The sequence below is a fragment of the Aquarana catesbeiana genome, linkage group LG03 (assembly GCF_042186555.1).
Source record: "Aquarana catesbeiana isolate 2022-GZ linkage group LG03, ASM4218655v1, whole genome shotgun sequence".
Taxonomy (NCBI): Eukaryota; Metazoa; Chordata; class Amphibia; order Anura; family Ranidae; genus Aquarana; species Aquarana catesbeiana.
Window position 1 is genome coordinate 413,123,061 of NC_133326.1, and position 14,333 is coordinate 413,137,393.

The 14,333-nt window shown below is 46.8% G+C and overlaps 1 pseudogene; it reads left to right on the plus strand.

Moving 5' to 3' along the window:
- Positions 1-11,387: 11,387 nt before the first annotated feature.
- Positions 11,388-11,519, plus strand: LOC141135819 (U2 spliceosomal RNA; annotated as a pseudogene).
- Positions 11,520-14,333: the final 2,814 nt, after the last annotated feature.

The following is a 14,333-nucleotide window of genomic DNA, read 5'->3' on the forward strand; positions in this document are numbered from 1 at the left end:
GTGAAGATGATGCCATTCTTCTGCGTGTGGGAGTGTTGCTGCTTGTGGGTTCTGTCAGATTTAATTTTAAAAGGGTTTGTTGTAGTTCATCTGCTGATCTGCTTCTGTAAATTGTACCTTGGTAGTTAAATCTGACTGAAAAGGGGAAGCCCCATTGATACATAATGTTGTGGCGTTGCAGTTCCATTAGTTGGGGTTTCATGGATCATCTTTTAGTAATAGTAAGTTGGGATAGGTCAGCAAAAATTTGATAATTGTGTCCTTGAAAATTAAGTTCCTTTTTTTCTCTTGCAGCAATTAGTATTTGTTCTTTCGTTCTGTAATAATGAAATTTTGTGATTATATCACATGGGGGTCCATCTTTCTTTTTGGCTGTGAGGGCTCTGTGTACTCTGTCCAGTTCTAAACGTTCAATAGGGATATCTGGCTTTAGTTCTTGTAATAGAGCAGTAATAGTAGATTGCAGGTCTGTCACAGATTCAGGTATTCCCCTTATGCGCAAGTTTGAACGTCTGGCTCTATTTTCGTAATCTTCGAGCTTAGTTTGAAGTATTAAATTCTCTTTTTTTAATTGTTCCAATTCTGTTATATTTTCTTGGGTTGTAATTTCAATTTCATCCATTTTTATTTCTAAGGCTGCGGTGCGGTTTCCCAGCTCTCTTATTTCTTTGGTTAGGCTTTTTGTTATTTGGTCTGAGGTTTGTTTTAAAGCCTTATGAAGCATCTTTTCAAGTTGTAATAATATTACTGGGGATACTGAGGAGGCTTGTGGAGAAGTTTGTGAGAGGATTTGTTCTGTATCTGACTCAAATGGAGAGTCTTGCTGTGACATTTTCTGTCTGTGAGAGCGCCCTGATGCTGTATCTTGTGAGGTGACTGGAGCTGCTTCAGCTGCAGTGAGTGCCTGTGAGCTCTTTGTGAGGTGATTTTTATTTCTGCCACGGTTTCCTCCCAGTACCATATTTCCTGCCCAAACTTTCACAGTTTGTTCCCTGGGGCAAAAAGGTTCAAATGGATACCTTTTGAGCCTGCAGGCTCCGCTTTGTCCTTCTCTTCTCTCCTCAGCGGTGTGGAGCTCTAACAATGCATGTCTGCTCCGCTAGGCTCCGCCTCCTGCCCCCCTACACATATTATTTCATGACTACCGATCGTATTTTTGAAGGCCCTTCATATTTCTAACACATAACATGTAAATACCAAATAACAAAAGATTACCTGTGGTTTTAGTAGTTTAGTGGTCCACAGAGGAGAGCATCGGTCCAGGCAGCAGGCAGGGATGTGGTCAACAAAAGCAAAAGCAATCGTCCAGGCAGCAATACTGTCCATAGTTAGTTCAGGCAAAGATACTGTCAGCACAGCCAAAGCATTGGTCCAGGTAGCAGGCAGAGATGTCCAGGCAGAAATACTGTCTATAGTCAGTAGAGGCAGCAGGCCGAGATATGGCCAACACAGCCAAAATATTGGTCCAGGCAGCAGAAATAAACACAGTCCATAAAGTCCTGGGTCATTACAGGCAGCGATATGGTCAGCACAGCCAAAGTATTGGTCCAGGCAGCAGGAAGGACCATCAAGCTTAGGGCCAGGGGGACAGGGGTAGAGGCTTCTCCCACCCAAATCTCTTTGAAGCCTCCGGGCAACCAGACCCTGTTCTGGGAACACAGAAAACCAAAAACTGATTTTCTCTACTCAGAACGCTATTCTGAAGCCCCTCACATATGTGAGACCCCTGTGTACTGAAGTAGAAGGGCAAAAGATCAGTCCAAGTGGCAGGCAAAAACATGGTCGATTTAACAGGCCGAGGTCGGTGCACGTGGAAGTCAGAAACGTGGTTAATACGGCAGGCAAAGGCATTGTCAGTAAACAGGCTGAGGTTGGTGCACGTTGAAGTCAGAAACATGGTTAAAACGGCAGGCAAAGACATTGTCGGTAAACAGGCCAGGGTCAGTTAACATGGAAGGCAAATGATGCACACAGGTAATTGAAATGGGGAAATGGCAGTCTGTTACTAATAAGGGGAACTAATATCTGATGGATGTGTGATAATGTTTGAAGCAATCACCGATACACAGGCCAGGTTGGGAGGGACAATAATAAATTGTATCTCTTCTGGCTCCTCTAATGAGCATACACGACATTTCTTTTGGCGTCTTCTTCCGGATTCTGCAGGGGGAATGGTATAGGGAAAATGTTGCTCATGAAGTCGACTCACACTATCAGAGCGAATGCTTCCTGGGGCGGGTCCTTGCTGGTAAATAAGGGCAGTGATAATATTTTCAAGATATTTGAGGTAGGTGATGGGTTGGTTTTCGGGTGATTTTTGATAGCAGACAAATTAATTGAACATGGCCATATGAAACAGATGAAATGCAACTTTTTATACCAATATTTGGACTTGCGGGTTGACAAATATGGTTGCAGCATCTGATCATTTAAATCCACCCCCCCATATACAGATTGTAGTCATGGACACATTCAGGCTTTACTACGGGGCCACGTCTTCTCTGAACCTCCACCAAGGTGTCATTGTGAATGGTAGTCATCATGTGAACATCCTTCTTGTCCCGCCACTTCATGGCCAACACCTCCTCATTCCTCATGAATGCGGCTTCCCCCTTTTGTAGCCATTTTGAAAGTAAGTTCTGTGGGAAGCCCTTCCTATTTTTTCGGAAGGTTCCACAGGCCAGGGTTTTTTCACGATACAGGTGACGGAAAAGGAGCAGGCTGCTGTAGTAATTATCTACATATAAGTGGTAACCTTTTTTGAACAGGGGGTATGCAAGGTCCCACACAATTTTACCACTGGTTCCTATGTATGTGGGGCACTCACGGGGCTGGAGCTGGGAGTCTTTTCCCTCATAAATGCGAAATGAGTACACGTATCCAGTGGCTCGGTCACATAATTTGTTCATTTTCACCCCGTACCTGGCTCTCTTACTTGGGATATACTGCTTGATATTGAGCCGGCCAGTAAAGTGGATAAGGGATTCATCTACACAAATATTTTGGTCAGGGATAAAGATTTTAGGGACTTAGGAGCTAAATTGAGGAAAAGGACCTCCAAGGTAGTGTTCTCAGGAATACTACCGGTACATCGAGCCACACCAGAAAGGCAGAGGGAGATTAGGGAAGTAAACAAGTGGCTGAAGAGCTGGTGTAGTAAGGAGGGGTTTGGGTTCCTGGAGGACTGGGCCGACTTCTCAGTCGGTAACCGGTACTATAGAAGGGACGGACTGCACCTAAATGAGGAGGGTGCAGATCTGCTGGGAATGAAGATGGCCAAAAAGTTAGAGGGGTTTTTAAACTAGGCGATGGGGGGGAGGGTCCAGAGACAGTGATAGCCAGCGCGGAAGATATTCCAGAGGGTAGTATTGGGGTCATTAGTGGTAGGTTAACCAAAGCACAAAAACACAAGGTGAGTATAGTAGCAAGTCCTAGTTGCAATCTTGAAACACCCAATACGAGGACAATATGCGACCAGTCTAAACTATGTGGCATGTTCACCAATGCCAGGAGCATGGCGGACAAGATGGGTGAACTAGAGATACTGTTGTACAAGGAGGATTTGGATTTTGTGGGAATTTCAGAGACCTGGTTCAACAGCTCTCATGATTGGCTGGCAAACATTCAAGGGTATACCCTATACCGCAAGGATAGAAAAGGTAAAAAAGGGGGAGGGGTATGCCTATATATCAAGAATAATGTACAAGTGAGTGTGAGGGGGCTAGGGAGGAGGTGGAATCTTTATGGGTAGAGCTCCAAAGGGATGAAGCTAAGGGGAAAATAATACTGGGAGTATGCTATAGGCCGCCAAACCTGAGGGAGGAAGTGGAGACGGATCTCCTATCACAAATTGGATTAGCAGCAAGGATGGGAAGTGTTATCATAATGGGGGATTTTAATTATCCAGACATAGACTGGGCGGGGGGAACCGCGCATTCATTTAAGGCTCGCCAGTTCCTTAGTGTCTTGCAGGACAATTTTATGGGTCAGATGGTAGACGCACCAAGTAGAAATAAAACATTACTAGATCTACTGATTACCAACAATACAGACCTGATAACAGATGTGGTAATACGGGGCAATTTAGGTAACAGCGATCACAGGTCAATTAGTTTCAGTATAAATCACACAAATAGGAAACATGAAGGGAACACAAAGACACTGAATTTCAAAAGAGCCAACTTCCCTAAACTACAAACCTTGCTAAAAGGCATAAATTGGGATAAAATATTAGGAACAAAGAATACGGAGGAGAGATGGGTTTGCTTTAAGAGCATATTAAATAAGGGCATTAGCCAATGTATCCCATTGGGTAATAAATTTAAAAGAGCGAACAAACATCCTGGATGGCTTAACTCCAATGTAAAAATGCATATAAAAGCAAAGGAGAAGGCCTTCAAAAAATACAAGGTTGAGGGATCATCCTCAGCATTCAGAATTTATAAAGAATGCAATAAGAAATGTAAGGGTGCAATTAGGATGGCTAAGATAGAACATGAAAGACACATAGCGGAGGAGAGCAAAAGAAATCCCAAGAAATTCTTTAAGTATGTAAACAGTAAAAAAGGGAGGACAGACCAAATTGGCCCCATAAAGAATGAGGAAGGACATCTGGTTACAAAGGATGGGGAGATGGCAAAGGTATTGAATTTATTCTTCTCCTCAGTCTTCACAAGTGAATCGGGGGGCTTCAGTAACCAAAACTGCAGTGTTTATCCTCATGACACATCACAGGAAGCACCTACATGGTTAACAGAGGACGGAATTAAAATTAGACTTGAGAAACTTAACATTAATAAATCACCGGGACCAGATGGCTTGCATCCGAGGGTACTTAGGGAACTCAGGCAGGTGATTGCCAGAACGTTGTTCCTAATATTTACAGACAGTCTATTGACTGGAATGGTACCAGCTGATTGGAGAAAAGCCAATGTAGCACCAATATTTAAAAAGGGCCCAAAAAACATCCCTGGGAATTACAGACCAGTTAGCCTAACATCAATAGTATGTAAACTCTTGGAGGGGATGATAAGGGACTATATACAAGATTTTAGTAATAAGAATGATTTCATTAGCAGTAATCAGCATGGATTCATTAAGAATCGTTCTTGCCAAACCAATCTATTAACCTTCTATGAGGAGGTGAGTTGCCATCTAGATAAAGGAAGGCCCGTAGACGTGGTGTATCTGGATTTTGCAAAAGTTTTTGACACAGTTCCCCATAAACGTTTACTGTACAAAATAAGGTGCGTTGGCATGGAGCATAGGGTGAGTACATGGATTGAAAACTGGCTACAAGGGCGTGTTCAGAGGGTGGTGATAAATGGGGAGTACTCAGAATGGTCAGGGGTGGGTAGTGGGGTTCCCCAGGGTTCTGTGCTGGGACCAATCCTATTTAATTTGTTCATAAACGACCTGGAGGATGGGATAAAGAGTTCAATCTCTGTATTTGCAGACGATACTAAGCTAAGCAGGGCAATAACTTCTCTGCAGGATGTGGAAATCTTGCAAAAAGACCTGAACAAATTAATGGGGTGGGCGACTACATGGCAAATGAGGTTCAATGTAGAAAAATGTAAAATAATGCATTTGGGTGGCAAAAATATGAATGCAATCTATACACTGGGGGGAGAACCTCTGGGGGAATCTAGGATGGAAAAGGACCTGGGGGTCCTAGTGGAGGATAGGCTCAGCAATGGCATGCAATGCCAAGCTGCTGCTAATAAAGCAAACAGAATATTGGCATGCATTAAAAGGGGGATCAACTGCAGAGATAAAACGATAATTCTCCCGCTCTACAAGACTCTGGTCCGGCCGCACCTGGAGTATGCTGTCCAGTTCTGGGCACCAGTCCTCAGGAGGGACGTACTGGAAATGGAGCGAGTACAAAGAAGGGCAACAAAGCTAATAAAGGGTCTGGAGGATCTTAGTTATGAGGAAAGGTTGCAAGCACTGAACTTATTCTCTCTGGAGAAGAGACGCTTGAGAGGGGATATGATTTCAATTTACAAATACTGTACTGGTGACCCCACAATAGGGATAAAACTTTTTCGCAGAAGAGAGTTTAATAAGACTCGTGGCCACTCATTACAATTAGAAGAAAAGAGGTTTAACCTTAAACTACGTAGAGGGTTCTTTACTGTAAGAGCGGTAAGGATGTGGAATTCCCTTCCACAGGCGGTGGTCTCAGCGGGGAGCATTGATAGCTTCAAGAAACTATTAGATAATCACCTGAATGACCGCAATATACAGGGATATGTAATGTAATACTGACACATAATCACACACATAGGTTGGACTTGATGGACTTGTGTCTTTTTTCAACCTCACCTACTATGTAACTATGTAACTTCAGAAAATCGCTTGGTAAAAGAATTTATTAGGGGGCGAAGCTTATATAATTTGTCGTGGTTGGGATGATCTTGGGGAGGGCACTGCGAATTATCATTAAAATGTAGGAAACGCATTATCATATCGTACCGTGTCCTGGACATAACAGAAGAATATAGGGGTATGTGGTGGATGGGGTGGGTGGACCAGTAGGCATGCAGTTCGTTTTTCTTTGTAAGCCCCATATTAAAAGTAAGGCCCAGGAACAATTTGAATTCGTCTAGTGTGAGACGTCGCCAATGGAACATACGGGCGTAGGACGAACTGGGGTCGGCAGCAATAAATTGCTCTGCATAGAGATTTGTTTGGTCCACCATGTACTGCAACAAATCTTCTGGGAAAAATAAATAGAAATAGTCCAAATATGAAAAATTCGAAGTGTTGGGCTGCACACCTGGCTGTGCAGTAAAAGGGGGGATTGTAGCGGATCCTGAATTGGCAGGCAACCATAAGGGGTTTGCCAGGGCATCGGGAAGGTAGGACTGGGCCCGGATTCTTTGGGTTGGGTGTGCAATTCCAGTACTGGTACTGGGCTCCTCTTCCTGGGGTCTGGCGCTGCTGGTGGTAGGCAGGTGTTCTGATCTTGGTCCTGATCTCCTTACTCTTTTAGGAGGGGCGGTTTCCTCCGCTGACTCGAACTCCGATCCACTACCCTCCACTAGCTCGTATTCCGAACCAGAATCGGATAATGAGAGCTCCCCACTGCTCTCATCATCCGACATGGCAAGGATGTTATATGCCTCCTCAACTGTGTAACCTCTTTAGGACATGATGGTGGTACTTTTGGCGGGCCTGTATGACGGAACTGGTGGTGCTATTGACAGCTCACTGATGGTGGGCCTGTGTGACTGACTGACAGGTTACTGATGTGTGACGATACTTATGGCGGGACTGTGCAACGGTAGTGATGGCGGGCCTGTGTGACAGATGGGCAATGACAGATGGGCTGTCAGATCTAGATGGTACCGATGGTACTGATGGTGGTACTAATAGCGGTACCGTTAGTGGTACTGATGGCGGTCTGTGTGACAGATGGGCTGTCAGATCCAGATGGTGGCAGTGGCTGTGCTGATGGCGGTGGCTGTGCTGATGGCGGTACCGATGGCGGTGCTGATGGCGAGCTGTGACAGGTTCTGATAGGTTGTGACAGGTTCTGATGGGCTGTGACAGATCTTGATGGGCTGTGACAGATCCTGATGGGCTGTGACAGGTTCTCTTTATTGGTGGGGGGGTGCGTGTTTTGTAGACAGTAGACAGTAGACAAGTGTTATAAAAGGTGTTTCACTCACTGATGGGATCTCTCCTTCTCTCTCCTCACACCGATCGTGTGAGGAGAGAGAAGGAGAGATCCCTGTAAACTGCTACTTTGTTTATACTTGTGACCGGCTGTGATTGGACACAGCCGATCACATGGGTAAACAGCCATTTCATTGGCTGTTTACCCTGATCGGAATGGGACTGTGTCCAAGGGACACTCGGCATCTCCGATCGGCGCACTGCGCGCCCCCGGCGGCGCGCATTGCGCGCGCACCCGATTTGTTATGTCATGTGACCGACTGTTATTGGACACAGCCGATCACATGGTAAACAGCCAATTTAATTGGCTGTTTACCCTGATCGGGGATGCGCTGTGTCCGAGGGACAAGCGTCATCCCCGATCGCCGTGGTGCGTGCCCCCGGGGGCGCGCAATAGCGGTGAATCCTGTGGACGTCTATTGACGTCCAGTCAAGATTCTCAAACCACTTTGCCGACGTCAATTTGCAATAGGGCGGGTGGCAAGTGGTTAAATACGCACAGTGACTTGACGGGACTTCCCTGTGACGTCACGGGGAATGCCACAGGGAAGTCCCGTCATGTCCCGTGCGTCAGAGGGGGGCGGGGTCACTGGGTGGCCCCGCCCCATTATTTAAGAACCGTCAGAAGAGGAGACGCCATCCCACAGCGGGAGCCTCCCTCCATGCCAGCATGGATGCGGAGCGGCCTGGAGAAGAAGATGAAGAAGAGAAGAAGAGAAGAAAAGAAGAAGATGAAGAAGAAGATGAAGAAGAGAAGAAGATGAAGAGAAGAGCGGGAGCCTCCCCCCATGCCATGGGTGTGGAGCGGCCCGAGGAGAAGTAGATAGAAGACGCCACGGAGGAGATGCTGGACGAGAACGCCGGAGGAAGAACCAGACGAGCCAGAAGAACCAGAAGAAGGAGAAGAAGAAGAAGATGAAGGAAGATAGAAGAAAGAAGAAAGAAGAAGCATTTAAATAAAGGAATTGTCAAAAACTGTCTCTTGTCATTTTTAACATTTTTGACAGTTTTTTAGTGAAATGGTACAAAAGTACCCCCTTACCATTTCACACAGGGGGGCTGGATCTGACAAGGGGACTTCCAGATTCCGATAAGCCCCCCGCTCGCAGACCCCCACAACCACCGGCCAGGGTTGTGGGGATGAGCCCCTTGTCCTCATCAACATGGGGACAAGGTGTTTTGGGGGGCTACCCCAAAGCACCCTCCCAATGTTGAGGGCATGTGGCCTGGTACGGTTCAGGAGGGGGGCACTCTCTCCTCCCCCCCTCTTTTCCTGCGGCCTGCCAGGTTGCGTGCTCGGATAAGGGTCTGGTATGGATTTTTGGGGGGACCCCAAGCCATTTTTTTTTTTTTGGCGCGGGGTTCCCCTTAAAATCCATACCAGACCTGAAGGGTCTGGTATTGAATTTAGGGGGACCTCCACGTCATTTTTTTTTTAATTTTGGCTGGGGTTCCCCTTAATATCCATACCAGACCTGAAGGGCCTGGTATGGAATTTAGGGGGACCCCCACATCATTTTTTTTTTTAATTTTGGTTCGGGGTTCCCCTGTGGGGAATTCCCATGCCGTTTTTATCAATGAACTTCTATGTGTATTGCCGGACCAGCAATGCAATAGCCGTGAGTAGTTTTAAATGGCTTTTTTCCTTTGAAATGTCATTTTGTTGTCAGACTGTTCTAAACACGGGAAACATGCGCCCCTTTACAGGCATACTATAGTCACCCCCCAGCTACGAAATTTAAAGGGATACTACACTTTTATTGTTTGACTTTAAGCATTATTAAAATCAATGATCCTGAAAAAATGGCCCTTTTTAAAAATTTTTTTGCATTGATCCATGTCCCCTGGGGCAGGACCCAGGTCCCCAAACACTTTTTATGACAATAACTTGCATATAAGCCTTTAAAATTAGCACTTTTGATTTCTCCCATAGACTTTTAAAGTTTTAAATTCAAATTAAGTTTTAATTCAAATTTGCCGCGAACACCCCAAATTGTTCGCTGTTCGGCGAACTTGCGAACAGCCAATGTTCGAGTCGAACATGAGTTCGACTCGAACTCGAAGCTCATCCCTAGTGTGGGTCTGTTAAGAAGAGTAAAAGATCATCAGCAAAGGCTGCAAGTTTATAGGTATTTTTTTTATTGTAATGCCTTTGATGTCAGGATTAAGTTGTATTTTGTTGAGTAAGGGTTCAAGCGTAAGTACAAAGAGTATCCGGGAGAGAGGGCAGCCCTGCCTGGTGCCATTTTGGAATTAAAAGGCATTTGACAGGTGGCCATTGACACAGACCTTAGCAGTGGGCAAAGAGTATAAAGCTCTTATATATGAGTGCATTAAATCTGGTATACCACTTCCGGTTCCGGCACCGCATGGAATAGCTGCTCCTCTCCTCGGCACCCATACTACGGACCAAATCTGCCTTAAAAATCCAACTAGAGCCTCCCAAATCACCCTCAGCTCCCTCCGGGTGACATCCACCAGCCCATGGATCGGTTTGTGGAGAAAACCGGCTCCCGCACACAAACGGCCCAGGCGCGCCACTGGTCCAGCCGCAAATCGAGGCCCGGTCTCGGCCTACACGGAGCCATACACAGACTCACAGATGGCGGAGATGGAGGTAAGCTGCACACACCTCCCTGCATGCCTCCTCTGCTCAACCTCAACCTCCCCATGCCTCCTCTCCACAAGCCTCCTCCTCACAGGTCTTCTCCCCACATGCCTCCACTCCACAGCATAATAGGGACAACAACACAGAATGCATAGCGCAGGCTATGGCATCTCTCCTGTCCCCTATGATTTCTGCCTCAGTGGAAAAGGCTGTAAACGCAGGGATGAAGCAAATAAAGGCCCAGCTAGGAGAACACACCACTAGGCTGAATGAACTAGAACACCGCCTATCTAGCATGGAAGAGGTGATGTACCAGGCCCAGGCCACGGAACATGCACAGGACAAGACAAATCAGTATATCATCCAAAAACTCGATGATTTGGAAAACAGGTTCAGAAGGAGCAACCTGCGATTCGTGGGTATACCTGAATCCCTACAAGCACCTGCTCTATCTGAATGTTGTGCACAAGGCATCCCGGAAGCACTAGGCCTTCCAGACTCTTGCACAGTGGAATGTGGCCACCGTATGGGAAAGCAAGACCCCTCGGCCCATAATCGCTAAATATCTGAACTACTCTGACAAGGCCCTTATCCTTCAAAAGTACAGACAAACCAACTCCAAATTGATGGAATAGGGGTCCTGATATTTGCTGACTACTCAATTGAGGTCTCAAAGAAACGGAAAGCATTCCAGCAGGTTTGCACAGAACTCTTTAAACAGCAAATCAAATTCACACTGGCTTTCCTGGCCACCCTCCATCTCAAGAAACTGAGTGGCGACCAGCTATCCTTTCAAGACCCCTCTGAAGCAGAAGCCTACTTGCGGTCTCTACATCCAAACCCTCACTCGCACACCCCACCCAATCAATCGCTCCCTGGACCAAAGGAGTCCACGCAAGGACTCCCCCACACACTTCAGACCATGGGTCCTGAACCAGCACCGCCTCACCCCTTGCTGACAAGGGAGTCACAGCCCACGTTCTTGGTTAACCTGATCGCTGTGATAGCCTCTGATTGGCTGTCATAGGGATCAGTCACTGCGCAGTGGCAGTATCATAGCCAATGAGGTTCAACTGAGGTGTGATTATTGCTAATTGCTTCTCGGCCTTTTGGCTAAGATCAAGTGTAGTATCTGTTCTTATCAGTTTCCAGGAGGTGGCGCTTGCTTCCGTCCCTGATCTATGGCGAAATAGAGACGGGATTGCGGTTGCTATGCAAAGCCTGCTGGAGTGAAGGTGACCTGGAGCGTTTCGTAGCCGAAAGGGAAGCCTTCTGATGGGGATGGAGAACCACGGGGTCTGAACCGGAGGGTCGGGACCCTGGCCTTCTGGCCTGGATTGGGGCGGATCTAGCTCCAGACAGTTATTCGGGAGAGAACACTTACTCCCCTCTTGTAGGGGGGGAGTGGTTAGTACTTCTCGAATGTAATTAGGAGGGAGTGATGGGAGCGACGGCAGAGCCTGATGGTAAAGGGCTCTTTTCCGGCTTCCTGATCTCCATATCCTTCCTGCCTGTGGTGGGGTCTGCTGTGGTCTGGGCTGGGGGGTCAGGGCTTCCTCGAAAAGCCAGTGGTGAATGTGCCCCTGAAGTGGCAGTTCAGGGGTGCCGTATAGTCACGGTGTGAAAGCACTTGATTTTATGGCACCATGGTCACTTTCACCACAACACACATTTTTCGCACCTGCCTCTTGGGCCGGGCCTTTTGGCCAGGACCAGGGGAAATTTTTATGCCTGGCCGGAGGGGCGGCCATTGTATAGCACAATGGCCACTTTCACTCTCCCATCTCACTATCTTCCCCAGTCTTTCTTTTACCCCTGTTTGTCACCTTTTTGTTTTTTTTTTGGTTGTCTTTGTATACACGTTTTGTCACTGTGTGGCGAGTAGGATGTGGGTCCTCGGGCCTACTCTTAAAGTCTTGGGAGGGGGTGGACATAGGCCTTTTGGCTTGGTTCGCCCTCTCCTTTGAGGGGTCTCCCTTCGGTGGAGCCCCACTGTACTTGGGTCGGTCTGCTTCGGCAGACCTTCCAGTTGTGGGGGTTCGCCTGGTTTCGGCCAGATGGACCCTTTGTCTTAGTACCTCAGTCCCTGTCTGGAGCCTAACGCCCCGGGGGATCAGGGTAAGGTCCTTCCCTAGTGGAGGACTCTGTACACCCATTGCACGTTTTTGTGTTTCACTCTCAAAGTGTGGGCACTTTTTTTTGGCACCGGGTGGAAGTTTTTGAGGTGTGTTTTGCACGCCACTGGCTTTTCGATAAAAAAAAAAAAAAAAAAAAATCTCTCCTGTCCCCTATGATTTCTGCCTCAGTGGAAAAGGCTGTAAATGCAGGGATGAAGCAAATAAAGGCCCAGCTAGGAGAACACACCACTAGGCTGAATGAACTAGAACACCGCCTATCTAGCATGGAAGAGGAGATGTACCAGGCCCAGGCCACGGAACATGCACAGGACAAGACAAATCAGTATATCATCCAAAAACTCGATGATTTGGAAAACAGGTTAAGAAGGAGCAACCTGCGATTCGTGGGTATACCTGAATCCCTACAAGCACCTGCTCTATCTGAATGTTGCGCACAAGGCATCCCGGAAGCACTAGGCCTTCCAGGCTCTTGCACAGTGGAATGTGGCCACCGTATGGGAAAGCAAGACCCCTCGGCCCATAATCGCTAAATATCTGAACTACTCTGACAAGGCCCTTATCCTTCAAAAGTACAGACAAACCCGCTCACTCCAAATTGATGGAATAGAGGTCCTGATATTTGCTGACTACTCAATTGAGGTCTCAAAGAAATGGAAAGCATTCCAGCAGGTTTGCACAGAACTCTTTAAACAGCAAATCAAATTCACACTGGCTTTCCTGGCCACCCTCCGTCCCAAGAAACTGAGTGGCGACCAGCTATCCTTTCAAGGCCCCTCTGAAGCAGAGCCTACTTGCGGTCTCTACATCCAAACCCTCACTCGCACACCCCACCCAATCAATCGCTCCCTGGACCAAACGAGCTCCACGCAAGGACTCCCCCACACACTTCAGACCATCGGTCCTGAACCAGCACCGCCTCACCCCTTGCTGACAAGGGAGTCGCAGCCCACGTTCTTGGATAACCATTCCTTCAATGTAGCTCTCACTGCACCACCTCAGGATTTGACTCGGTCTGTGCTCATGCACTTTCACGATTCTCGCTTTCCTATTATTTTTTTTTCTCTTCCTCTTAGCTCACCAGCTACTCGTGCTAAATACCACTATTTTGTATAGGCTTCCTTATATACATCAATATGTCCTATGTTACATTGTTAAGCTATTAAGTGCCTTCTTTTATAAATGTTTTCTAATATGTTTTACAATCCCTCCTGGCCTCATTGTGTATGGCTTTACTCATCCTCCCCCTATACACGACCCAAGGTAGCCTCACAAGAACCCTCTCTCCAGTCATGGGCTCTCTTAGGTTATACCATTAGGGTCCTGTCCTGGGAGCTGACCTACACATTGACTCCATGCGGAAAAAAGAGAAGTTCACATGTTTGAAAGTTTTGTTTTCTTTTCAGGTTTCCCCCCTTGACATCTCCCCCTCCTCTTACTCTGGGGCTCATGCAAACCTCCACGCTTCCCTCCTCCACATTCTCACCATAAGAACAATATCCTACCTCCTGATATAGCTGTAACCTTACCACACCACCTACACAGTGACAAATCTGTTGCATTGGCCCAAATCCCTCACATGACCCCCCAATATGAAAATAGTTTCCTGGAACGTAAAAGGTCTCAGATCCCACAACAAGAGAATGAAAATTCTCAGACATCTCAAAAGAATCAAAACTGACATAGCCCTACTCCAGGAATATCACTTACTAACCCCTGATTTTCATTGCATAAAGCTTTGGGTAGGCACTGTCTTATGCCCCGTACACACGGTCGGATTTTCCGATGGAAAATGTGTGATAGGACCTTGTTGTCGGAAATTCCTACCGTGTATAGGCTCCATCACACATTTTCCATCTGATTTTCCGACACACAAAGTTTGAGAGCAGGATATAAAATTTCCT